Below are 27,062 nucleotides of genomic sequence, written 5' to 3'. Positions count from 1 at the left end.
ATTGGAAAGAGAAAGTGAGGGGGTGAGATTGTTCGCTCTTCTGTCTCACCTACCCCGGGAAGGCAAGAGCTTGGTGGAAGAGAGATGGTTGCGTTCTGTCTGATTCACAGACAGCGGCGACACATTGCACGCTTGTATTGTATTGGAGAAATCACGGGATACTCTGGCTGGTCATTGACGAGGAGGTGAACGGATCACCGGATTGCAAATCTCGATTCCTTCCATTAGCACTTGTTACAATGGTGAAACCGGATCGTTTATAAAGAGGCAATCTGGCGGATCCACCGTCCTGTAGTACAAGGTAAAGTCTTGTGCGTGTTTCTGTGCGCGCGTGTGTGTGTATGTGTGTGTGCGTGTGTTTTCTGAAGATATGTAGTTTGCGTGTTGAGAATATGAATCCTGGTCTTCGCTCCCGTTCTAAACGGAATGAAGGAACGAGGGAGCATAAACCGCAGAGTGAATTGGCAGTATTAAGCGTTCTCCTGTGGGTGACGGTCAAAGTTAAAGTCACCAGGAGGAACAAATATTAAATTTTCCCCAATCGTTAATGAAACAACAAATTCCATCAATATGTGACAGACCTCCTGGCCCGCGTTTCAGATGATAGGATATACCCAAGGTTATAACTCAAATCATCCTTTCCCCCCTCTCCATTCCAATTCACCTGTTGTAAATAGCATTAGATTTTCTCTGGCAGAATAAATCAGGAAAGGGAGCTACATTCGGCCGCCGTCGCTTCGACGCGGAAGGACAAGGAAATACTCCAACTTTGAAGTCGAATTTCACTCTTATCGCGATCGTTTTAGCCCGCCGTTGCATTAGAGGCAGACGTTATCCCTCCGACCTTTCCCTCATCACCTACCTCACTAGTACCACTGCCTCTCGGGTTCCTTGCATATGACATTGGGGCAGGTCGAAAGGAAGGGAATGCAGTTCGTTAACTTTCTTGTCATCCGATTTCACGCGCTGGTCTCTCGTTTCTCGGCCCCCCTGATAGCTAACCCTGGGCTCAAACCTCAAAAGTGCGCCGTTGATGCGGGCTCCCTATCAACAAATTTAAGGTTGCTCAGTCAAATGGCGCCATTATGTCTAAAAATAATCTAATTATATATAACCTGATGATATCAACTAAGCGGTCTTAAGACAATAGTTTGGGTTTGTTTAATGTGAATACATGGTTCCTAAGACATAATTTGGAATGGGAGTTCGGAACAGCCCACTCGCTTATCGAAGGACAATTCGTAATGGGTTTGGAGCAACCACAAATATCAGTGGTGAATATATTGTCTCGGCGTCAAGCTGAAGACTTTTTATCAGAGAAACTCAGATTACATTTATTTTCCTAAGAGTTTCTACTGCTCTCTCCTCGCCAGTTAACAACAGGCAATAGTCACTATAACCTTTGATAAATAAACGCGAAAACAGTAGTTTGGGCGTTTTAATTTTAATCAGTTCACAGACTTCTCCTCTTCTCGAGGTACGGAATAGCTTGGAGGGAATAATTTTGAGAAGGCGGGAGATATCAACTCGGGTTATCGTAATGAATTGTCTCGTACTTATTATTTGAACGAACCAAAATATTATTGGGCTCAGTGAGAATCTAGATTCGTGGGGTCATAAGTCGAGGGAGGACTGATTTCTCAAGTGGGTTGAAAGTTGTGCCGTTTCCCCAATGTAGACGATCCAAAAGTTTCCCAATTCCCTCTAAAACTGGCGCAGCCAACTGTCCCTTCAATCTCGCCGCATGGTTCGGGGCCCGCGGATAGTCAATGTAGGAGCTCTTTGGACCCCTCCAGTGCAACATTCTCTAACTCCCCTAACTCTCTCTCTCCCTCTCACCTTTACCCCCCACTCGTCCTTAGTTAAGCTGCATGGTGCCAGCACCCTCGGATGTATCAGCCCGAAGCCCGCAGCCTTCAGTGGCAACCTCTTGAGCAGCAGAGGTAATTTGGCAGCTAAATCGTCCAAGGAGATGAAATCTTCCACAGGTCGTTTATCTTAATGAAAAATGGTTGGAAATCAGTCTCCCGCCCGAAACAAAGACAATAATTAACTATCCAAAAATAAATGCAAATAGCAATTATTTTCGTATCTGTCCTTAAAAAAACTCAGATAAGAGCGCCGCAGCTGAAACATCTTTATCATTTCTTTAACCAATACATCTTCCCAGTGCCGCGATGATAAGGAAAACCGCACAACTGATGGTCTGTATTTTCCCTTTCCTCGAACATTCAGTGCGAATAGAAATCTAGCTTTGGTTATAAAAGTTCATTTCAGGCAAACCTTGTGTTAAAAAAAAACAGCCCCGCGGTGCTATTTCGCAGGAGAAAATGCCGCCCAAGCATATAAGAGCAATTATCAAAAATTTCAACAGGACGCAAAGATGTTGGAAATTCCGCGGCGGCGCTTAGTTTGACTCACATCCCTAGTTCTCTGGTGAGGCAATTATATTTTCGTTTGCTTTAGTGAGTGAGAAACGCAACGTGGAGGAAAGGGGGCAAACGATATAAACTAGCGATAGCCCTTGAAAATTGCTGCAGACCAGATTAATATCGCAAAATCCTTTCAGTTCACAAATGAATGGAATATGTATACTTGCTTTATTACGCTCCGTTCTGATACTGTGGCGGCCACTGACACTAACACAAGGGTCGCCTATACTTCAGGAAACAATTCCATTCCAATAGAATCACAATGTGATCTGAGCAGATTTTTCCCCTGTCTAAAAAGGCAGCCTTCAAAAAATCATAAAGTGTGCATTTAGCAGTGAATGCATTTGAATCTATTAAACCCCACTTTAATTAAATATGTAAGAGTTAGCGCTGCACACTGTATAGCTGTCACGAATGAAAGGTTTCTGAATCCGACAATCAGATCTGCCATTGAAAATTTAAATATTAGAACTGAACGGTGGGCAAATATAATAGAGTAGAGAATATGGAGTTTTAATCCTGTATTTTTTCCAATTATGCTATTATTCTAGGGTAAGAATTACAGTGAAAACACTGACAGTAAATAATGCCTTCATTTTAACCCTGCCGGTGCTAAGGATAATCTAAATCAGCAGACCAGAGGGTAAGGTTAGGGAGAGTACAGACAGGAGAAATAACAAGGTGCACTTTATTGGGTGTTCAATATCTTTGCCAAGCTGCTTCAGGTCTGCTTTGTTCCACTGGTGGTGAGATAAAGCTTCCTCCGTTTGCATTCTTGTTCTGAAGGCATTTTGGTTTGCCAGAATTGGCCAACCCAAAGGTTTGTTTGCGTGGGCCAAATGTTGGCAGCTTGTATTGGACCAAGCAACAGGAAATGGGGACAGATGTTGCGGGGACCTGGTCCGATCCTTGTTTGCTGCTCTCGTTGCCCTATTCTCCAGGGCAAGTTTCAGAGCTGCAATTGGACCAAGGAATCTTGGAGCTCTTTGTCTAGGTTGGGCTCAGTCCTTGACAGAATGTATAATACAGGTCTATGTAGAAAGTTGCGGAGAGAATGTAATGTGGGAGAGGGTACTTAAGGGCAAACATGAGAAGTGGCAGCAATAGTTGCCACTTTTATGCTCTCTGAGGAAAATTATGCCCTTGAAAATTGGGACAGTATGCCCCTCTGTTCTAATTTTCTCAGTAAATAGTTTGTTTGTAGTCTTTCATTGATTCTGTTGTACTTCTTTGTTCTACTGTGACTGCCTCAAGAAACCGAAACTCAAGGTAGTATATGGTGAAATATACATACTTTGATATTAAATTTACTTCAAACTTTCTATTAGCCACCAACATTTTAAAGCTCTTAGTTTTCTGCTATTTAATTTTTTTGGGTTAGCTGGAGATTTGTCGGTTTATGGATCAATCTTTATAAATTCTATATAATGGAAACTAGTGGTGACAGTCCTTACGATGTGTGCAATGTCCATTGACCATGTGACTGATGGAAGGGCACAGTGGAAAGCTTGAGAGTGGTAGCTGGCAGTGGGGTCATTCATGGCTACTGGCCAGAAGATCTATCAAGCCAAAATCCTGACCGAATACCCTGATGAGGCAGAATTAGGACAGAACAAGTAATTCTGAATGATATACCCTCATAAACCCCCCAAAACAAACCTAAATTCCCTGGCTTTTGAGAAAGTCTGTCTCATTGTATTCATTCTTCAATGTAATTTAGGGAATAGCATAGAACCATGAAATGGGGCAAAGGAATAGCTCTTCCACCACTAGTAAATGGCACTTTGTACAGAAAAGCACAATGGCTCACTCAGTTATATGTAACATCATGATCTGGCATTCTGCTGGATAGTGAAATATTCTATTATTTACATAAAGACAGTAATCCTGCAGGAGTTATTCACTGCAAATCTTGTGAGATATAATTTTAAAAAATGCACTGTTTGAAATTTACATCAATATGCATTTTATATTGCAATATGAGTTAAAGTACTTTAATCGCTGTACGCTGCTTTATGTCTTACTAGGGTTTAATATATTTTGCAATTACTGTGTGTATTATTTACTGGATTATACCAGTCCCATATGAATAATATGGAGAATTATGGCTGGTATTGATTATGTGGATCTAATTGAGGAATCTAATCGCACGAACAAAGTTCAAGCAGTTTACAAGTGTTGTCTAAACCCCAGGGTGAATTTGCAACCTTGAAATTGTTTCTGAGTGTCCACTATTTGTTACAGCCCCTACTGTGAAGTCAGTAGGGGTGAAGTCAGAGGCATGTTCTCTGCCCATTTATATTTTGTAGTCAGCATTGAAATCTTCAGCAGTTGTTATGTAGTTTTGTTATCAGTGAGGGATTATTAATTGCAATATTATCTCCACTTCTAATGGTTAAATAGGAAAATCTGTCGGTATATATCAAGCCATCCTACTAATCTTACATCAGCAGTCAAAATTCATTTTCAGACAGATTACAAGAGTAGTATCTATTCGGATTTGTTAAAATGCATTTAAAAGATAAATAAGAGACCCAGTTCAAAATGAAAAGATTTATATGAAGTAACTCTTGTAATATCAGCTGAGGATGTCATAAAGCACATTACACAAACAGCAAAGAGATGAATGATCATTTAATCTCTTTTAGTGAGCACGATGATTAGGACATCACAAAGATTTTCCAGTATTTGTTTGAATAGTGGCTTACTTCATATCCTCTGAAATCCCCATGCTGGACCTCGGTTTTTGCATGCTAAGCAAAGGACAGTAACCTTTATTAATGTCGCTCCCAATGCCTTATTGGATTGTTAGCTTAGGCTGCATTCTTTCTAGCACTGGATCTGAATCCACAGCTTTCTAACCCGGGGCAGAAGTAATATCAGCTGTGCCAAGTTAACTCAGGGGATGTTGATTGGAACCCTGGTTAAGCTGAATAGCCCCTTCACCTCCACAGGATTGTCCTTGGCAGAGAAGCAAGATACCTGACTTAAGAGCTTATGAACAGAAGTAACAAACAAAGATTAAAATCAATTGGAGAGCCTTTTGTTTAAAGATTGGGAATTTTCACACTTCCAAACTAAAATTTACAGTTGAAAAAAATATAAATATTGGGGAAAACAGAATGAGGATAAAGGGGATATTTTTCCCTTCTTGTACTGTGAGTGTCTCTGATGTGGTGCACAGTGCCTGCAAGAATGGTGCAAGGCGAGTCAGTTGCAACCTTCAAAAGAGAATCGTGCATACAATCAAAAGAAGAAAGAAATGCAAGGTTATAGGGGAGAGCAGGGGATCGGGACTAATTGGGTGGCCCTTTCAAAGTGCTGAATATGATATGGAGGCTGAACGGCCTTCTTCCTCGCAGAAGCTTTTCATTACAGTCAAACAAAAATGCCAAAATTGATGGCGGAGAACCCTTTACCATGGCAAAGATACAAATACAAGAAAACACATTTTTTTTTGAAAAAATAGAATGCTGCTGATGAAAGAACAATGTGAGAAGGAAATAACAAGGAGAGGCTATGGAAACAAACAGATTAAATATGTTAGAGACAACTACAGAGTGGTAATTTGACAACATTGATCAGAGAGGTTCATTTAACAAGATGACACTTTAATAAGATCACTGTTCTCTGATGTATACTGTATTTCTGGGTAAATAAGGGCAACATATACTAAACAAAACAGGCCGTTCAGCCTAACTAGTCTGTAATGTTTATAGGCCACAACTATACTCTGAGGCCATTTTATTAGGTACACCTGTATACCTGCTCATTAATGCAAATATCTAATCAGACAATCATGTGGCAGCAACTCAATGCATGCAGACATGGTCAGGAGGTTCAGTTAATCATAAGTCTGCAGAAGCAGGAAATCCAAAGCAACACACACAAAATGCTGGAGGAACTCAGCAGGTCAGACAGAATTAATGGAAATGAACAGCCAGTTAATGTATCAGGGTGAGACCCTTCTTCAGGACTAGAAAGGAAGGGGGAAGACACCAGAATAAAAAGCTGGGGGAAGGGGAAGAAGGCTATCTGGAAGGTGATAGGTAAAGTCAGGCGGGTGGAAAAGTAAAGGGCTGGAGAAGAAGGACTCTAGTCGGAGAGGAGAGTGGACCATTGGAGAAAGACATTCAGTTGTTGTTCAGACCAAACATCACAATGGTAAAGAAATGTAATCTAAGTGACTTTGACTGTGGAATGGTTGTTGGTGCCAGGCAGGGTGGTTTGAGTATCTCAGAATCTGCTGATCTCCTGGGATTTTCACACACAACAGTCTCTAGAGTTTACAGAGAATGGTACAAAACAAACAAAAAAAAATCCAGTGAGCGGCAGTTTTGTGGGTGAAAACGTTTTGTTATTGAAAGAGTTCAGAAGAGAATGGCCAGACTGATTTAAGCTGATAGGAAGGTGATTGTTACTCAAATAACCATGCATTTCAACAGAGGTGTTCTGAAGAGCATTTCTGAATGCACAACATGTTGAACCTTGAGGTGAATGGGCCACTTCATTAAATATACAATGATAACAGGTATGTGCAGTTCTTCCGTTGTGCAACTGCACAAGGAAACCGTTGCAGGAGAGATTTTAAAGTGAAAAAGCTGTTACACGGGGGCAGTTCCACTACCTCATCCTCGGAGGTTCAGGTGCAGTGGTACGAGTAATCGTCACAACTGGGTTCTTCCTTGGTTGCAACAGATGACTATGTGCCTTGTCATGCTCTTCACTCTCCATAAAGTCTTGCAGAACCACCTTCCCGGGTCTCATTAGACTCACTCCTGCTCTAATTCTCCAATTAGACTCCTGTTAACACAACAGTTTCTGGATTAGATAGAAAAATGCCGAGAACAAGTAATCATTGCTACAACCTCAGTGTTACAGCCATTCTCTACTCCAGCTGCTGCACTGACTTGACAATTTAATTCACAACCAAATCCTAAACCTGGATAAACGAGGTTGTGAATTAATTTTCGCAACTCTGCATTAGAAGACCAGTGTAACATTTACACTGCAATTGGGAAGGAGAACTTTAATGGGAACTCTGTAAAGTTACAGTTAAGTTTATTGTCATATCCACAAGGACACATTAGCACAGGGATATGTACATATAGATTCAATAATAACAGGTACATCTCAGACTCGTAAACAGCATCCACAAGAAAAATATATATTAACTATAAATTACAGGGCTACGGTAGGAAACTTTGTCACATGGTGTGAGCAGAATTATCTGCAGCTTAATGTGAAAAAGACTAAGGAGCTGGTGGTAGACCTGAGGAGAGCTAAGGTACCGGTGACCCCTGTTTCCATCCAGGGGGTCAGTGTGGACATGGTGGAGGATTACAAATACCTGGGGATACGAATTGACAATAAACTGGACTGGTCAAAGAACACTGAGGCTGTCTACAAGAAGGGTCAGAGCCGTCTCTATTTCCTGAGGAGACTGAGGTCCTTTAACATCTGCCGGACGATGCTGAGGATGTTCTACGAGTCTGTGGTGGCCAGTGCGATCATGTTTGCTGTTGTGTGCTGGGGCAGCAGGCTGAGGGTAACAGACACCAACAGAATCAACAAACTCATCCGTAAGGCCAGTAATGTTGTGGGGATGGAACTGGACTCTCTCACGGTGGTGTCTGAAAAGAGGATGCTGTCTAAGTTGCATGCCATCTTGGTCAATGTCTCCCATCCACTACAGAATGTACTGTGTGGGCACAGGAGTACATTCAGCCAGAGACTCATTCCACCGAGATGCAGCACAGAGCGTCATAGGAAGTCATTCCTGCCTGTGGCCATCAAACTTTACAACTCCTCCCTTGGAGGGTCAGACACCCTGAGCCAATAGGCTGGTCCTGGATTTATTTCATAATTTACTGGCATAATTTACATATTACTATTTAACAATTATAGTTCTATTACTATTTATTATTTATGGTACAACTGTAACGAAAACCAATTTCCCCCAGGATCAATAAAGTATGACTATGACTATATTATGACTAAATTGTACACAGTTGTTCTAAGTAAGAATACATTTTAAAAATGTAATACTGTAGTGTCAAAATGGTAATAGTGTTGCCATACTGAGGTAGTGATTAGGGTTTTGTGGGTGCTGCAGGCATCTAATGGTTGAAGTGAGATAGCTGTTCTTGAACCTGGTGGGGTGGAAATTCAGACTTTTGTACTTCCTGACCAGCAGCAGCTATGAGAAGATGGCATGGCCCAGATGTCGGAGATCTTTGATGATAGTTGTCACCTTCTTGAGCCTTAACCTCACGTGGAAAGCGTAGCGGTTAGCGTGAAGCTATTACAGCTCAGGGTATCAGAGGTTGTAATTTAATTCTGACATTCTCAGTATGTTTGATTCCATGAGTGAGTGTGTTTCAAGTCAAATCAAGTTTATTGTCATTTAACTATATAGATGTATATAACACATATAACCATATAACCGTCTATAGAAACGGGACAATGTTTCTCCGAACCAGGGTGTAAAGCACAGTAGCACACATAACACATATTACACACGGTAACTTATGAAGGTAAGGATAAAATCTACAGATGACTCACAAATAGGTAACAAACTAAAGTGCATTAATATTAAATTTTGCAAGATGTGGAACAGTGAACCAGTGACATTTTGAATATGATGCGGCAGGGAGATCAGAAGCCTAATGGACTGGGGAAACATCCGGACCGTTCTTGTTTTTATGCGTTGGAGTCTCCAGCCTGATGGTAGAAAGTCAAAGAGGATGCTGGATGGATGGCTGGGGTCCTTGATAATGCTAAAGGCCCTGTATATGCAGCGCTCCTTATAAATTTCTCTGATGGATGGTAGGGAGACCCCTACGATCCTCTAGCTGTTCTCACAGTCCTTTGTAGGGATTTCTGGTCCGATGCCCAGGTGCTCCCACACCAGATGGAGATGCATCTTGTGGGAAGATCTCAATGGTGCTCCTGTAAAACACAGTTAAGATTGGTGGGGTGGGGCAGGTGCGGAGACTTGCTTGCCTCATTCTCCTTAGGAAGTGGAGGTGCTGCTGTGCCGTTTCGTTCAGGGAGGTGAGGTCATCCGTAATGTGAACTCCCAGGAATTTGATGCATTCACTCTCTTTGCGGAGGAGACATGTAGTCGCAGAAGGAGATGGTCGTCTGCACCTTCCTGACGTTCTTGCAGCTGCTCCGGTTTCCTCCACCAGTTCAAAGAAGTACTGGGTTAGTAGGTTGATTGGTCATTGTAAATTATCCTGTGATTAGGCTAAGGATAAATCGGTGGGTAGCCGGACGGTGCAGCTTGAAGGGCCTGTTCCATAATGTATCCTCAAATAAAAAAGAAATCTCCTTGGTGAGGGATGTGCCAGTGAAGCAGACACAATGTAAGATGAACCGAATGGGACTTACTCAGTTAGGCTACCTGGTGGGCATGGACAAATTGGGCGGAATGACCTGTTTGCTGCACCGCTTAGCTCTGAGACTCTGTTCTGTTAAACCTATCCTCCAGTGAGAAGTTGTCAGCACTGGCATCAATGTCCTTTTGTAAAGTACTCGGGATAGAGTCATGCCATTGAAAATGCTTCACTCTGGCCACATTAACATGTGTTAAGGCAAATGGCAAACAGCTTAAGCCAAAAGAAGTTGTTTCTTAAAGCAAGTTTCAGGAAGTTTCTTAAAGCAAGATAGAAACATAGAAAATAGGTGCAGGAGTAGGCCATTCGGCCCTTCGAGCCTGCACCGCCATTCAGTACGATCATGGCTGATCATCCAACTCAGAACCCTGTACCTGCCCTCTCTCCATACCCCCGATCCCTTTAGCCACAAGGGCCATGTCTAACTCCCTCTTAAATATAGCCAATGAACTGGCCTCAACTGTTTCCTGTGGCAGAGAATTCCACAGATTCACCACTCTCTGTGTGAAGACGTTTTTCCTCATCTCAGTCCTAATAGGCTTCCCCTTTATCCTCAAACTGTGACCCCTCGTTCTGGACTTCCCCAACATCGGGAACAATCTTCCTGCATCTAGCCTGTCCAATCCCTTTAGGATTTTATACGTTTCAATCAGATCCCCCCTCAATCTTCTAAATTCCAGAGAGTATCCAGAAGATAGTTTGGAGCTCCACTACAGTGTAGCAAATAGTGTGTCAATATTACAGCTCAGTGCATCGATTCTATCATTCTATGGGGCTTCTTTGTTTCGTGGATGTCTGTGAAAAAGACAAATTTCAAGTTGTATTCTGTATACATACTCTGATATTAAATGTACTTTGAAACTTGAATTTGTTTGTTCTCTGTGAGAAGCTTATAAGTCCTTCCTATGAGTGCATGGGTTTCCTTCAGGTGCTCTGGTTTCCTCCCACAGTGCAAAGACCTACCAGTTAGTAGGTTAACTGGTCATTGTAAATTGTCTTGTGATTAGTCTAAAGTTACATAGGTTGGTTACTGGACAGTGCGACTTGTTGGGCCAGAAAGGCCTGTTCTGTGCTGTACCTCTAAAACTAAAAAAAATATATAGAGTAATTAATAGAGTTGCAGAGATTGCATGACATATGCAAAGTTAAAATCAGACTTAGGCCATAACATCTTAATACACAGGAGCAGAAATAGGCCATTCGGCCCCTCGAGTCTGCTCCTCAATTCCATCATGGCTGATTATTATCCTTCTCAATCTCATTCTCCTACCTTCTCCCCATAACCTTTAACCCTAACTACTCAAGAACCTGTCAACTTCCACTTTAAATATACCCAAATGGCTTGGCCTCCACAGCCGTCTATAGCAATGAATTCCATAGATTCACCACCCTCTGGCTAGCTTGAATTACCAAGGCATTAAAAGCTGCTGGAAAATATGATGCAACACACATAAAAGTTGCTGCCAGGCAGCATCTATTGGAAGAGGTACAGTCCATGTTTCGGGCCGAGCCTCTTCGTCAGGACTAACTGAAAGAAGAGCTAGTAAGAGATTTGAAAGTGGGAGGGGGAGGGGGAGATCCAAAATGATAGGAGAAGACAGGAGGGGGAGGGATAGAGCCAAGAGCTGGACGGTCGATTGGCAAAAGGGATATGTGAGGATCATGGGACAGGAGACCTAGGGAGAAAGAAAAGAGGGAGGGGGAGAGAAAAGCCCAGAGGATGGGCAAGGGGTATAGTGAGAGGGACAGAAGGAGAAACAGGAGAGAGAGAAAAAGAATGTGTGTCTATAAATAAATAACGGATAAGGTACGAGGGGGAGGTGGGGCATTAGTGGAATAAATATGCTTCTCAGTTCCTGATGAAGGGTCTCGGCTCGAAACATCAACTATTTATTAACTTCCATGCATGCTGCCTGACCTGCTGAGTTGCTGTAGCATTTTGTGTGTGTTGCTTTGAATTTCCAGCATCTGCAGATTTCCTTGTGTTTGGGACAATAGGACTAGTGGGCTGAAGAGCCTGTATGATTCTGTAAACTCCATAACACACAATGCCAGAATTGGACAGCAGGGACTGTGGTTTTCAGAAATGTAAAAGGAGGGCTGTGTCTGTAAGGAATTCAGAAATGAGAGTTTGAAATTGAAACACTGCTGAGCTAGGAGCCACTGTAGTTGAGTGAACATAGGGCAGTGGATGAAAGGATCTTTAAGTGAACTAGAATGATGGGGAAAATTGTACACAGAACAGCTTGAGCTATGCCAACCCGTTTAATGTGCCAGATGTCTGAATCCAGTGATGTGTACCAGACTGGCTCATCACTAATTGGTTAATTAAAGTCCTCTTTTAAACAACTTGGACAAGTTCTTTACCCACTGTCAGCAAAAATCCCTCTCCAGTAGACTGATATTTCACCGTGAGACCTAACCCCCACCCCACAGTTTGGTCAAAACCACTACACCTGCTCTGCCATCAGGAGAGGTTCTCATTTGAGATGGTACAGTTGCATGATGGGAAAGACATTGCAGCTTGATGCTATTGGGTGCCACCAGTGGCCGGAGGACCATGCAGCGCCACCGGTGGCTGGAGGACCATGCAGCGCCACCAGTGGTGGCTTCAGCATGGACTAGATGGGCCAAAGGGCCCACTTCTGTACCGTACTTCTCTATGACTCTACGAAAGAAGGACTTCGACATCAAGGTGTTCCTAAAGTTACCCACACCGAATTCTGTCAAGGGAAAGCTATGAGGTGGGCTCAAGCATGGAGTTTTTATGACAAATTCATTGCGCCTTTTACTTTTGGGAAATGGATGTGGTAGCTGATCAGTTAGCGCAGTCAGTACACGATGGCATTCAGCAGCTGTAGTTCGATTCCTGCAGCTATGTGTATGTTCTCCTCATGCATGGGGTTCCCCTGGGGTGCTCCTGTTTCCTCTTACCTTCCAAAGGTGTAGAGTTTGGGTTTAGTGAAATTCGGGCATACGATGTTGGTGCTGAGGTGTGGCAACGCTTGTACTCTGTCCTCAGCACAATTCTTGCAACGTGTTGGGTCGTTGACAAAAAAAATTACACATTTTTGCCTCAATTGCTTTAATGCACATATGACAATTAAAGCTAATCTTTAATCTTATCTAAAGGTTTGATTAGGCTACCACACTTCATGGCTTGATGAATTATCTGAGCCAAAGGATGTGCTTCTATGACTGAGGTTTGGGTCAGGTGGTTTAGATGTGGGACAGAACAATATACAGAGCATCTAACTATGCTGTTTTTCGTCCTGTTGGCACAGCTGTGGAAATTGGCAAGATAATCCCGAAACACTACCACCATAAATAGGTAGGTAGAACTCGCCGTCATGTCTGGCCAGATTTATCAATAGCCACTTTGACTTTGGCACAGTACCAACCAGATCCTTGCTGGTTTTAAACTGAAAGGTACAACGCAGTCCAAAGTGTGACAAAAGCCATTCCTTCTTCTGAGACATAGACAGATACTAATTAGAATGAAAGAGGATTATGATAAAATTGAGGTTTGAAAAAATTAAAATCTAAATTTGCAACAATTAAAATGAATTACTCTAAGTGATAAACTGCCAAGATTATGTTTTTCCTAATTTGGTTTGAATGGGAATACTGTTAGTTTCTGCTTTTATTTAAATACATGAAAGATTATTTCTACAGAGGGATAATTCACAAGTCACTGAAACACATTCCTGAATATTTGTGATGATTTAACATTTTGCACTGCCTGTATCTCTAGGTAACTAGATTATCTCTGGATTGCTATGTTCAGTATAGGTCCAAGGGCTGTTCAGTGACAGGAACAGTAATTTTCACTCAGATTCAACAACAGAAGAAATCTAGTTTATTGTGTATAAAGCTGCTATTCTCCACCTTTGAAAAACCCTGACCAATGTTGCAGTACATTTTGCCAGCAGTCCAGAACTTCTTTGCAAAATGTTGTTTCACTTCCCAAGGCAACTTTCAATGTCCTTCCCAACCTGGATCTCACAGAGGACCGTGCTTCCAGATCAGGGCAACACAGTGGGATCTTTGGCTCAGGAAGCAGCCTCTTTTCTCGATGTTTCTCACTGTGCAAGTATTGTAGATTTTCCTTCTTGTAGTCAGGGCTACAGTCTTCGATTAAAAGAATTCAGGAACGAAACAAAAAGGAAGCACCCTGGACTAAATCAGATGGGTAGATTAACATGGGAGAAAGAGATCTTAGAGTGGCAACTGAGGAAGCTATGTTCTAGGTAATTAGGAATTAATCCACAAAATTACCATCATGCTAAAGGGTTACAGAGTCATAGACTTAAAGAGAATGGAAACAGGCCCCTCCACCCCACTTGTCCATGTCAACCCAGATGTGCCTTCCAAGCCAGTCCTATAGAGTAATGTCAGGGGTGAACATATGCATTATTTACAACCACCGATATTGAGTTGGGGCTCTCTTTAAGAGGTTGGTCTGATGTGATGATATCATGTTGTTAAATTTTTTACTGTGCTTTGTGTTCTGTGTTTGGTTGACAAGAAAGGAGTTGTTACGTTTCCTTTAAACTTAAAACGCCTCGGCCATTTTATTTACAAAAACGTACAGTCCTATTTTGCCTGCATTTAGCCCACATCACTTCTAAAGATTCCCCATCCATATACCAGTTCAACTGATATTATTGCTTTTATCTTAACCACTTTACCATCCATGACATGCCCCCTACTCACGACTGCCATCAGGGAGGAGGTATGGGAGCCTGAAGACACACACTCAGAATTTTAGGAACAGCTTCTTTCCCTCCACCATTAGTTTTCTGAATGTTTTATAAGCTCATGAACATGACCTCACTGTTTCTCTTTTGCACTAATTATTTATTAATTTTTATTGTAACCTGGAAAAATTTGTTGTATCTGCGTTGCCTTGTTGCTCAAAAGCAACAGATTTCCGGATAATAATAACCGGATTCTGATTCTGATTCCGTGTAAGCTCACTTCTTATCCATGTTGCCTCCAGGATGGCAAAGTTGACCTTTGGTTCCTATTAGATCTTTTCCCTCTCACCTGAAACCTATCTGCTCTAGTGTTTGATTCTTCTTCTTTGGAAAAAAGATTGGGCATATTTACCCTATCCATGCCCCAATGATTATGGGGTGGAATTTATATATTTCCATAACATCACCCATCTCCAAGGAATAAAGTCCTGGCCTGCTTAATCCCTCCCAATAACTCAGGCCTGTATTGCGCTGTAAGTTTTCTATGTTTCTATGTGTTTTCTATGTTTCCTCCATCTCTGTCTGTATAGATTGATTCCTCATTGATCTTTCCATAACTATTTTTTTTTCGACCAGACAGGGTTGTTAGCCCTGAGCTGAACCCTTGAATCTGGAGGACTGCTGGACCACACTTAGTCTAGTCTCTACCCTTTGACTTGTTTGGCATGGGTGACCCTACCAAAAGCCAAAGCACAAGGCCCTGACTCCAGCCAACATAGCTCTCCAGGTTATTGAGGCACACAAGCCTCCAAACCCTATGATATGGTTGTGGTCCTCTTGGAGGTCTCTGACATCACTTGCTCCCAAATGCTTTATCAATTTATTTATTTCAATGACAATTTAGGATGGAGAATTGGAATTGGTTTATTATTGTCACATAGAACCATAGAAACTACAGCACAGAAACAGGCCTTTTGGCCCTTCTTGGCTGTGCCGAACCATTTTCTGCCTAGTCCAACTGACCCGCACACGGACCATATCCCTCCATACACCTCCCATCCATGTATCTGTCCAATTTATTCTTAAATGTTAAAAAAGAACCCGCATTTACCACCTCATCTGGCAGCTCATTCCATACTCCCACCACTCTCTGTGTGAAGAAGCCCCCCCTAATGTTCCCTTTAAACTTTCCCCCCCTCACCCTTAACCCATGTCCTCTGGTCTTTTTCTCCCCTTGCCTCAGTGGGAAAAGCCTGCTTGCATTCACTCTATCAATACCCATCATAATGTACCGAGATATGTTGAAAGACATGTTTTGCATAATGTTCATACAGATCGTATGCAAATTCAGTAAATCCTGGTCTTGCCAGTGATTCCGAAATCTTTAAAATAAAAGAGAAAACCAAACGGTGAAGTTCTGTGCCTGTGGTACACAAAATGAGGACTTTTGTGAGGGCAATTTGAGACCATCCATTGGTCAGTGTCCACCATGGATCTTGCATTCTAGCTGTCTATGTTCAATACGCCAGCCAGGGCAGTGTGATATGGAGAACAAGCTGTTGCCTATGCAGTAGACTCCACACAGCTGATGAATCTAAAGGAACGGCAGAGACGGATACAGTTTGGCACCAGCGGGGTCGCAGGAGTTGCCAGTCAGCCTTGAACTCAGTGTGGGACTTAGGGTCTCCAGCTCCCGAATTTTTCTCAAAGTTTACTCCCAAAGTCTTCTCTGTGAGTGGATATAGCCACAAGGCAGCAGCAGTTTGAAATCAGAGCTTTCCTCCTCCTAGATGAGCTCCCAACCACAGCTGTTGGGCCCCATCTGCCCAAAGCAACTATTTTTAAGGCACCATTAATCCGCCTTTGCTTCTTCTCCTGTCAATAGAAATGGTTCTGCCGGACTTACTGTTAAGCCACTTGTGAAGGACAGGAGCTGGACTTTGTTTTCAGAGGTTATATGAGAAACACACCATTGGGAGCATTTAATAGTAGTGGCAGCTTATCCCCACTGAACCTCCTCCCTACCCCCCCGCCACCCCAGCTATGACAACCTTAAGGAACCATGGCAACAGGCATAGTTAACTTTACCAGTCTTTCAAAACATTGTGGGGACACAGCAACCAAACCACCTTTACTCATACTAGGGTGGGGACATTTTGCCTCTTGATCTTCAGCTCCCATTCAGCTATTTTCCCATGATCCGATAAAAATACACACATTGTGCTAGGGTGACAATGTTTCTGGTTTGGCCTGCTGAGATACGAACCATATGCAGCTCAGAGACTACTTCAAGAAAAAAATAGCATCATAGAGTTGTAGAGAATAAAAACAATCCTTTTATAACCCTCTGCATCTATACTCAACATCATAACTGTTCGTACTAATCTGACCTTGGAGAAATATCGCCTCACCTTCTGCAGAGGAGATTTACCAAGATTTTGCCTGGATTATGGAGCATGTCTTATGAGGACAGGTTGACTGAATTCTTTGGAACAGAGGATGAGAGACAACTGAATAGAGGTGTTTAAGATATTAAGGGTTCTAGATAGAGTGGATTGCCAGCACCTTTCTTTTATCATGGTGGAAATAGCTAAATTCAAGAGAACATTCTTTTAAAGTGAGTGAAGCAAAGTTTAGGGGAGACGTCAGAGGTAACTTTTTGACAAAGTGGTAAAAACAGATACAATCTAACCATTCCTTTGTACATCAGCCTCCATTTTTCTTTCATCCATGTGCTTATCTAAGAGTTTCTTAAATATCCGTAATATATCTGCCTCTAGCACCACCACTGGCATCGCATTCCACACATCCACTCCCTCTGTGTAAAGTATCTCTGACATTTCCCCCCCCATACATTCTTTCAATCATCTTAAAATTATGTCCTCTTGTACTAACCACTTCCTCCCTGAGAAAAAAATTAACTTTTCCCTTGCCTACACGGTGGAGCAATTTACAACAGCTGATTAATCTCCCACACATTAGGGATGTGGGAGAAACCAAAGCACCCAGGGAAAACCCAGGGAGAAGATGCAGGTTCCACATACAGGCAGCATCAAAAGTCAGAACCGATAAACACAAGAGACTCTGCAGATGGTGGAAATCTAGAGTAACACATACAAAATTTTGGAGGAACTCAGCAGGCTAGCCAGCATCTGTGGAAAGGAATAAGCCGCATTTCAGGCCGAGACCCTTCCTTCAGTCCCAATGAAGGGTCTCGGCCTGAAACATTGACTGTTTATTCCTTTCCATGCATTTTGCCTGATCTACTGAGTTCCTCCAGAATTTTGTAAGGTCAACACTGAACCTGTGTCACTGGAACTATAAGACAGCAGCTCCAGTAGCTTTGCCATCATGGGTATACAGAGAGCTGCTGGTTTGGCTATGAAAGCTGAACGAATTCATAGAGAGAATGATGCAGAGTCACTTGTAGTAATTTTATGTATTGTACCATACTGCTGCCACAAAAAAAAACTCCATGATATATGTGAGTGATGATAAATCTGATTCTAAAATGAATCTCTGCTGTGGACTGAGAGGAGGAAGGGGACAGGAAGAGGGGAATCATAATGGTGAATCTGTGGAATTCTTTGCCACAGGAAACAGTTGAGGCCAGTTCATTGGCTATATTTAAGAGGGAGTTAGATATGGCCCTTGTGGCTATGGGGATCAGGGGGTATGGAGGGAAGGCTGGGGTGGGGTTCTGAGTTGGATGATCAGCCATGATCATAATAAATGGCGGTGCAGGCTCGAAGGGCCGAATGGCCTACTCCTGCACCTATTTTCTATGTTTCTATGTTTCTATGATTGGGGAAAGGGGAGGGTGAGAGAGAAGAGAGCAGGAAGCACCAGTGAGACAATCTGTAATGACCAATAAACCAATTGTTTAGAAGCAAATGACCTTGCCTGGTGTCTCAGGGCTGGGTGTGTCTGCACCGGGCCCTGGTACTCCTCCTCTGCCACCTGCCCCACACCCCTCCCATGGCGTTCCACCCTCGCTAATCCCAACATCCTTTACTCCCACCAGATTTACAAATTCACTCTCTACTCCTTGTTGACAAATAGAGTACTGTGAAAATGTCTTAGGCACCTTAGACATATATAAAATATGTGCCTAAGACTTTTGCACAGTTTTGCTTGCCTTCATTTTTGACCGTTCTACTGAGGGAAGGAGATCCTTTCAATCTATTCTGTCTCAGCCCCTTTTAATCTTACACACATTACTTAACCCTCTCCCTACCAATAAAAAACTGATGTTTCTTCAAAGCCATAATTTTCCAGTCCATACTTGTAAATCTATTTTACACCTTCTGCAGGGCAATCACATCTTCTGTGGAATGTGATAATCAGAAATGTACACTATATTCAATCTGTGATTAACATGTTGCAAAGATTTCTATCATAATAATCCCTGCTCTTATCCTTTTGCTAATAAAGTGAAGCAGACACCTTACTGATATATTCAGCTACATTTAAAGATCTTTGGATGTACACGCCAAGGTGCCTCTGTTTTTTCACATCTCAGCATCTTCCTCAAGGGTAACTGCTCTTCCCAAGACTGCAAGCAAGTGCAGAGAGTTGTGAATGCAGCTCAGTCAATCACAAAGGCTGACCTTCTCTCCATGGACTCCATCTACACTTCCTGCTGCCCCAGGAAAGCAGCCAACATTATTATATACCACCAACCCCATCCCATTCTCCCACCCCCTTCATTCATGCTTCTTTACCCTTCCATCAAGCAGTGTAATGAGCTCTTCAGGCCTGTATGGGGCACTGGGGAGCATTGGGCTCCATGTTTTAAAAGGGCACCTGAATTGGTTCATTGTTGTTTATCGACATTCTTTAATCGTTTAGCGTTCCTTATGTTTTTCTTGAGAACCTTGATCTTTGTAATGAGGTCTCCAGGTACCTTCTGCTTAAACTTGTTAAGTTTATTTTGATAGGCTCAGGGATTAAATAATACTTGTATTATTTAAGCAGAATACATCAAAGTTGCTGGTGAACGCAGCAGGCCAAGCAGCATCTATAGGAAGAGGCGCAGTCGACGTTTCAGGCCGAGACCCTTCGTCAGGATTTAAGCAGATACCTGTTTAGCACTAATCACTGGGTCTAGCTTTGATAATGTTACTCCTCGTGGTGTCACTTAACCGAACCACTGATGCTCTTTTGGAATTATTATGAATAAACTCTCACCACCATTTCTACATCAAGAGTATGCCTTTCCTCTGCACTTGGGTTCCGATATCGCCAGCACACATTGTGACAGGAAAAAGACACAAATGCTTGAAAAAGTGCATATCCAGCTTGAGGACAGCTTCTGTCTAATTCCTTTGGGACCCTTGAATGGACCTCTTGTACAATAAATCTGAAGTCGATCTCTCAATTTATCATGGGCCTTGCACTTTACTATCTGCCTGCACTATACTTTCGCTGTAACGGTAACAGTTTATTCTGCATTTTGTTTTTGTTTTTCCCTTGTACTACCTTGATATACTGCTGTTCTGAAATGATATATATGGATTAAAGATTTTAAAAAATAAGCTTTATTTGCCATATGTACAGTGAAGGGAGTTATTTGCGTCACCACAGTCCGAATACGTGCTGGACCAGCCCATTAGTGCTGCCATGCTTCCAGTGCAAACCTAGAATGTCCACAACTTACTATCCCTAATCCACTGATCTTTGAAATATGGGGCAAAACTGGAGCAATCAGAGGAAACCCATGCAGTCACAGGGTGAATGTACAAACTCCTTACAGAGAATGACAGGAATTGAATATCGATCACCAACTACTGGCCTTGTAATGGAATTCCGCTAACTGATCCACTATCATGTTGTCTTTGCAGTATAGAAAAGAACAACATTTTTCACTGTATCTTCGTACATGTGACAATAATAAATCATTACCAATTATAAATGACCAATTTCTTGATTATGCCCTTCCTGATAAAATTTCCTTCCATGCTTCTTGGGACAGGCTCTCGGGATTCTTTACAGCTTCCTGTTTACCATCACATCCATTTTCAAAGTAAATTCAATCTGTAAGTATGTGTATGTCACTATATACTACCTTGTGATTCATGTTCTTGCAGGTATTCACAGTATATACAATGAAAAACTCACACAAACCAAGACAGGAAACAATCAAAGTGTAAGAGAGGATAAACTGTGCAAATAGAAAAAGCAACACATATTAATAACAATGATAATTAATAATGCTTATAAAATAAAAATGATTATGCTAAAATAATAATAAGTTACATTATTCTGATTACTTACACAGGGAAAAATCAAGTGGCAAGCATCATTCACCAGAATTTTGCTTTAAAATTCAAACTCATAAAAGAAACCATACCTTATTATAAATACAAGCCTGATCCAGTTTCAGAGTCAGAGTCCCACAATTATATTATGACCAATCTATTATAACAGATAGGACAATCCATAATACCCATCCAGAAATATTATTACAGGATAAACAAACCAGAACAACTTATTTAATAGATTTAGCCATTTCAAACACATAACATACAGAAATCAATAAATGAAAAACACTAGAAACGTGCTGCACTAAAAAAAGGAAATTGAAAGACTATGGAACATGAACAGGGTATATACATTTTCCCTATAGTAATTTCCACAAATGGTATCATCCCGGAGTTACTACACAATAGCATTAAACAATTAGGGCTAGACAGCAATATCTATGTAAATCTTCAGAAGGTCACGATACTAAACACCACGAGAATAGTCCAAAAGTACCTAGCATTTGAGAAATGAGTACACTTGGCTATACCTGTACCTCAGGTTTCACCAACTTGGGCTAAGAGAAAAAAAAATAAAATAATAATAATAATATTGGAAACATGAATTGTAGAATACTTGAAAGTGAGTCCTTAGGTTGTGGAATCAGTTCGTACTGAGGTGAGTGAAATTATCCATTCTGGTTCAGGAGCCTTATGGTTGAAGAGTAATAACTATTCCTGAACCTGATGGTGTGGGACTTAAGGCTCCTGTACCTCCTTCGCAATGGCAGCAACGAGAAGAGAGTGTCTGATGGTGTGGCACCCCCTCATCGGTCCTCTGGAATTGAAGCCTAGATTATTTTGCTGAAGTCCCTGGAAGAGATTTTAAATCTACAACCAATCATAGATTCATGGAACACAGGGAAAAATCTATTCCACTCACTATGCCTGTGCTGTCTCTTTTGAAAGAATCATTCAATTATTTTGTTCATTCCCCACAGACCAGAGAGTGTTTCCTTTCCAAAGGTGTTTCATGCTGGGAACTTGACGATAAATTATTTCATCATTCACCGTGTTTAACATATTAATATACAATCCTTCTTTCCGTGCCAAGTTTACATTAATATCATTATTAAGGCTTGAGTGTTTCAATTTTTATATTTATTTCAGTCTTGCCTGCTCGCCTTTTCCAGTCTGTTTTTGACAAAGTTAAATATGTTATGTAATTAAATCACTTTGTTAAAGGAGCACATTAACTTTTGGCCTCTATACAGCATGAATACATGGAAATTACCAACAATAAGATCATGTAGAAATTCACAGTTATAGTTATGGTTTAGATTCTGCTGTTTACCTGGCCACCACCTCACCACCACGGATAAAAGCTCACCCCAATAGATGTTGGTGAGTTGTCCATTGGCGTTGGGAATGCAAAATTAGTGAGAATCTAAATATAGATTTCAGTGCAAAATCTTAGGTACATATATATAGCTAAGATTTTTGCACAGTACTATAGCAATTTTATGTATTGCACTGTACTTCTGCCACAAAAAAAAACAAATTTCATGACATATGTGAGTGACAATAAACCTGATTCTGATATGGGTCTCTTTTGCGGGCTGACAGTGGGATGGGGGCAGGGAGGGGGGATGGAGTGGATGCACCAGAGAGACAATCTGTAATGATCAATAAACCAATTGTTTGAATGAAATGACCTTGCCTGGTGTGTCAGAGCTGGGTGTATCTGAACCCACACCTGGCGCTCCTTCTCTGCTATCTGCTCCACCCCTCCCACAGCACTCCACCCTCACCATTCCCAACATCTTTTGCTCCCACCAGTTTTACAAACTTGCTCTGTGCTCCATGTTGACAAATAGAGTACTGTGCAAAAGTCTTAGGCACCCTAACTATATATGTACATAGGCCCTCTGGGATAGGCCCTTTGGCTCACTATGTCTGTGTTGACTGTGATACTAATTTATTCTATCTGCCTGCACATTGTCTATGTCCCTTCACCCTCTTCTTGTCAGGTGCCGCTGAAATGTCGCTGACATAAGTGCTTCCATCACCTCTGCTGACAAGTGTGTTCCAGACACCTACCACCATAGGCTCATTGAGTGATTGAACACTACAGCTGAGAAACAGGCTCTTTGACCCATCTAATCCCTGCCAAACTGTTATTCTGTCTAACAGTCTATCCATCAACACGGACCTGACCTATATCCCCCACCCCCATATGACCCCCATCCATGTACTTATCTTAACTTCTCTTCCCTCCCACTTCAATCCGTACTTAATATTTGACAAAAGACTCTGAATGTCTACCATATTGATGCCTTTTCTAATTTTATAAACTTCTATCAGGTTCGCACCCTCACCCCTACCAACTGCTGACACTTCAGAGAAAATAATCTAAGTCTCTCCTGATAGCGAATGCCCCCTAGGCCAGACTTCATTCCAGTGCACCTCTTTACGCCATCTCCAAAGTCGCTATATCATTCCTGTTACCTGTAAAGGGTGAATACACTCAGTCTTTTTCAGAATCCGAATCAGGTTTAATATCACTGGAATATGTCATGAAATTTGTTGTCTTTGTGGCAGCAGTACAAATCAGTTGCAGTAAATAGGTAGTGTAAAAATAAAAGTAAGAAAGTAGTGAGGTAGTGCTTATGGGTTCAATATACATTCAGAAATTGGATGGCAGAGGGGAAGAAGCTGTTCCTGAATCATTGAGTGAGTGTCTTCAGGCTTATGTACCTCCTCCCTCATGGTAGCAATGAGAAGAGGGTATGTCCTGCATGATTCTTTAATGATGGATGCCACCTTTTTGAGGCATTGCTCCTTGAAGATGTCCTGGATACAATGGAGACTAGTGCCCTTGATGGAGCTGACTAAATTCACAACTCTTTAGATTAGATTCAACTTTATTGTAATTGTGCTGAGTACAGATACAAAGCCAATGAAATGCAGTTAGCATCTAACCAGAAATACAAAGAATAGCGTTATTTACAAAATAACTGCGAATAGAAAGTAAGTGCTACAGCACACAAATATAAAAGTACTGAGACAGTACAATATAGGGCAATACTGCTTAGCGCTGTGATGTGAGGTTCAGCAGGGTTACAGCCTCAGGGAAGAAGCTCTTCCTGTGCCTGCTGGTGCGGGAGTGGAGGCTCCTGTAGCACCTACCAGATGGGAGGAGAGTAAAAAGTCCATGGTTAGGGTGAGATGCATCCCTGATAATGCTTCTTGCCCTGCCCAGACAGCGTTTATGGTAGATGTTCTCAATGGTAGGCAATTGAGTGCCGATAATCCACTGGGCAGTTTTCACCACACGCTGGAGTGCTTTGTGGTCCGATATGGGACAATAGCCATACCACACTGAGCTGCAGTTGGTGAGTATGCTCTCAACGGTACTGCGGTAAAAGTCCGTCAGTATCCTGGGACAAAGGTGAGCTTTCTTGATGCTCCGCAGGAAATAAAGGTGCTATTGCGCCTTTTTGATCAGGATGGAGGAGTTCAAGGAGTTCAAGGAGTTCAAGGTGAGATCCTCGGAAATGTGGACACCAAGGAATTTGAAGCTTGATACACGCTCCACTACAGCTCCATTGATGTAGATGAGGACGTGAGTGTGGTTCCTAGCACGCCTGAAGTCCACAATGATCTCTTTGGTCTTCTGGGTGTTAAGGGCCAGGTTGTTGTTGGCAGACCACGTGGCCAGGTGCTGGAGCTCGTCCCTGTAGGCTGACTCGTCATCTTCTCTGATCAGCCCAACCACCGTCAAAGGTGAAAAGGGAGTACAGAAGGGGGCTCAGCACACAGCCTTGAGGCACACCAGTGTTCAGGGTGAGAGTGGAGGAGGAGAGGTTGTCTAACTTAACTGATTGGAGTGTCTTTCAATTCTGGATAATCAATAAGAGGGAGGAGGGGGTGTCATAGGTTACAGGTGATACTGAAGATATTTAATAGGGAATTGAGGGGCAAATTTTCCATACTAAAGGTGATATCCATGTGGAATGTTTCCTCTTGACTTTGCAAATCACATCATAGTCCATCTGCTATTGCTGTAAGTGCAAGAGATTCTGCAGATGCTGGCAATTCAGAGCAACACACTCACAAAAGTGCGGGAAGTACTCAGCAGGTCAGGCAGTATCTCTGGAGAGGAATGAACTGTTGACTTTTCAGGCTGAGGTCTTTCATTTGGTTCTGATGAAGGGACTCAGCCCAAAACGTCAACAGTTTATTCATTTCCATAGATGCTACATGACCCGTTGAGTTACTTCCAGCATTTGCATTTTGACTGTTTCTCTACCCATATTTCCAACTGCTCAGTATTTTGCATGATCCTTGGACAAACTTCATACCTGTCTGCAACTCCACCAATTCCTGTCTCATCTGCAATTTTGCTCATCGTAGACAGTAGAAATCTAATGTCTAGAGAGCACTAATCCTTATGGAACACAACTGACCACAGACCTCAAGTCCAAATAATACCTCTCCACCACTACTTTTTGCCTTTCCAAGCCAAGCCAATTTTGAATCCAATCTACCAAGTTTTCTGTGGCTCCGTTCTGCCTGAATTTTGTGACAAGGAGCTTTATTAATGCTTTACTAAGGTCTGCTTCGTACAGAAACTGCACTGTAGCAGACAGGAAGGCTCTGCGTAAGGCAATGAAAACTGCCCAATACATCACTGGTACCATCCTACCCACTGTCAGAGACATATATACAGAAAGATGCCAGAAAAAGGCTATTAATATCATGAAGGATCACATCTACCCTCTTCATCGCCTGTTTGTCCAACACCCATCAGGGAGGAGACTACCTAGCATGCACATCAGGACCATCACACTCATAAACGCTCTTCGAGCTGTAAGGCTGATCAACCCCTCCACCCACTAACCCACCCCTTCACACGCTCAACCACCACTACTTTATCACTTCCTGTCAGAGTCGCCTTGATGCAGACACTCCTGTGCCTAGCATCTCTTCTAAAGTATGCATAGAAGATTTTTATGTATTTGTATTTATTGTGTTTTATTATTATGGTTGTGTTCTTTATATTTTGCAGTTTTATTTTTGTGCTGCATTAGATCCGGAGTAACAATTATTTTATTCTCCTTTTGTGTACTAAAATTGACATTAAGCAATCTTGAATCTTGAATGTATGTTAAATCCACTGCCCTTTGTCATCTTCGTCATGACCTTCCCTACACGAAGTCATGCTGACTGTCCCTAATAAGAAGAATATCTTTATTGTCATTGTTGTGGAGCAATGAAACACAGTTTAGCAGCTCAACGTTTTGCAGCCCTCCTTTTCCAACTGTGCGTAAATCCTATCCCTCAGAATCCTCTCCAATAGCTTGCCTACCACTAATATAAGGCACACTGGCCTATAATCTGCTGGTTTGTTTATATTGCGCTTTTTAATCAAAGGACCAGCATTTGCACTTCTCCATTCCTCTGGGACCTTGCTTGTATGATTGGCAGTTACTGTAGGCATGAAGTTCTATGGGTGAAAGCATGACGTTTCCAAGTATGATTTGGGGATTTACTTTTGGTTCCCAATGGTGAAAATTTTGACAAGCCAACATCTCTGTGTCAGTTCAAGCCTCCCATTTTGCTTTTGCTCACAGCATTGCAGCAGTGGATATGTAATTAGATGTTCAGTGATGGTCGTTAAATCATGCATGTGTTCCTTGCAGTCCTCCTTCTGCACTATGTTAGTCTATTTATTGGATAAGTTTGAAGTTGATGTTCAAGGGTTTTACTGGATTCCATTTATTTAGGCAATGTATGTGTGGAAATACGAGAACAGTCTATACTTCTGGAAGCAGTGGGATAAATAGTCTCCATCTGTGATGATACCACAAAGGCCTTTGAAAATATCTGCTGAAAAAAAAATCACATTTTCAATTGCCAATTATCTGCATAATTTCAGCTGATGTACCGAGCAAATCCAGCCTTCACAGAACTATTTATGATGTTGCTGTATATTTAAAAGGAATTCGGATTTCTCATTAGGGGCTTTAGATAAGGTATCCAATTACTTTATTGTACAGCTACCATTGCCATCTGTGCCTTTACCTGTGAAATTTCCTTTCACTCCCCAACCTTTGTGGCTCAGTGAACATTGCTCAGATGTGCTGTCCAACACATAGCTCACAGTCAAACAAAATGTCACATTGGTGAAGGGGAACACACAAAACGCTGAAGGTACTCAGCAAATCAGTTAGCATCTACTGAGGGCCATAATCCATGGGGGAGACGAAAAATCTCGGTCCAAAA

At 42.0% G+C, this 27,062-nt stretch overlaps 1 protein-coding gene across 1 annotated transcript in view; it reads left to right on the top strand.

Annotated features, from left to right (window-relative positions):
* Positions 1-27,062, top strand: part of cdh8 (cadherin 8) — a 355,456-nt gene that overhangs the window by 120 nt on the left and 328,274 nt on the right. Inside the window, exon 1 of the mRNA XM_063067229.1 lies at positions 1-301. This exon is cut by the window's left edge and continues 120 nt beyond it. The gene's annotated coding sequence lies outside the window, so the exon portion shown is untranslated. The remainder of the gene's footprint in view (positions 302-27,062) is intronic.

This window comes from Mobula hypostoma, chromosome 14, assembly GCF_963921235.1.
Source record: "Mobula hypostoma chromosome 14, sMobHyp1.1, whole genome shotgun sequence".
Classification (NCBI taxonomy): domain Eukaryota; kingdom Metazoa; phylum Chordata; class Chondrichthyes; order Myliobatiformes; family Myliobatidae; genus Mobula; species Mobula hypostoma.
Note: the sequence above shows the minus strand (reverse complement) of the source record. Positions and strands in the feature narration are given on the sequence as shown.